This window comes from Chrysochloris asiatica, unplaced genomic scaffold (assembly GCF_000296735.1).
Source record: "Chrysochloris asiatica unplaced genomic scaffold, ChrAsi1.0 scaffold00007, whole genome shotgun sequence".
NCBI lineage: Eukaryota > Metazoa > Chordata > Mammalia > Afrosoricida > Chrysochloridae > Chrysochloris > Chrysochloris asiatica.
The window spans coordinates 6,866,573-6,868,024 of NW_006408525.1; positions in this window are offsets into that span (position 1 = coordinate 6,866,573).

Consider the following 1,452-nt stretch of genomic DNA (forward strand, 5'->3'; position numbering starts at 1 on the left):
GAACAAATCATTGATTTTACAGAATTCTATCATGTGTTCTCCAGCATCATTTCTATCACCAAGACCATATTTTCCAACTACTGATCCTTCCTCTTTGTTCCCAACCTTTGCATTCCAATCACCAGTAATGATCAATACATCTTGATTGCATGTTGGATCAATTTCAGATTGAAGAAGTTGGTAAAATTCTTCTATTTCATCCTCACTGGCTCTTGTGGTTGGTGCATAAATTTGAATAATAGTGGTATTAACTGGTCTTCCCTGTAGGCGCATGGATAGTATCCTATCACAGACAGCGTTGTACCTCACGACTGATCAAGATTTTTTTTTTTTGACAATGAATGAAACACCATTGCTCTTCAATTTGTCATTTCTGGCATAGTAAACCATGTGGTTGTCTGACTCAAAATGGCCAATACCAGTCTATTTCAGTAATGCCTAAGATATCAATGTTTATTTGTTCCATTTTTGACAATTTCCAATTTTCCTAGATTCATACTTCATACATTCCATGTTGTAATTATTAATGGATGTTTACAGCTGTGTCACTTCATTTTGAGTTGTGCCCCATCAGGAAATGAAGGTCCTGTGGGCTTTTCTCCAACGGACTTTACTTTTGCATCCATTTGTATCATCACGGTCAACTCTACTTTGAGGAGTCGCATTTTGAGTGTCTTCCAACCTGAGGGGCTCATTTTCCAGCACTATATCTGACAGTGTTACTCTGCTATTCATAAGGTTTTCAGTGACTAAATTTTCAGAAGTAGTTCGTCACTCCTTCTTCCTAGTCTGTCTTCATTTGGAAGCTCATCTGAAACCTGTCGACCCTGGGTGACGCTGCTAGTATTTAAAATACCTGTGGCATAGCTTCCAGGTATTTAAAATACCTATGGCAACTCACAAACCACCACAGTATGACAAACTGACAGACGAGTGGTGGGCCACAAGATTAGAGAGATTGAAACACCCACTTCACAAGTATATAAACTTAGATGGAGGATATATGGAAAAACAATAACTTCACATTTTGATACTTTTGTTTCATAAAGGCTTTTGTGTTTTTGTAGCAATCCTTTTTTTTTTTTTTTTAAGATTTCAAATGTTTAATTAGTGCTTTTACATCTTTATCTCATCCTTTCCTTTTTTTAAAAAAAAACTGTTTTATTGTGAATTATGTGATAGTTTACATGGGAGAACATTAGTTTACATTCATTCTATCGTATATCCTCTCATTGCCATGGTTACAATCCCCTCCATGCAATCCTTCCCCCTTACTCCCCAGGTCTTCAGCACACAGTCGCTCTCCCTCTCTGCATCTAAAGTCTCCAGCTGCTCCATCGCTCCACATCATCATCTCTGCCTCCATTTCAGGCATCACTGCTTCTCTGGGTAGGGTCCTGCTCTCTGCTTTTCTCCCTTGATGGTCCTAGGGACCTCTGCTCCTAGACTGAA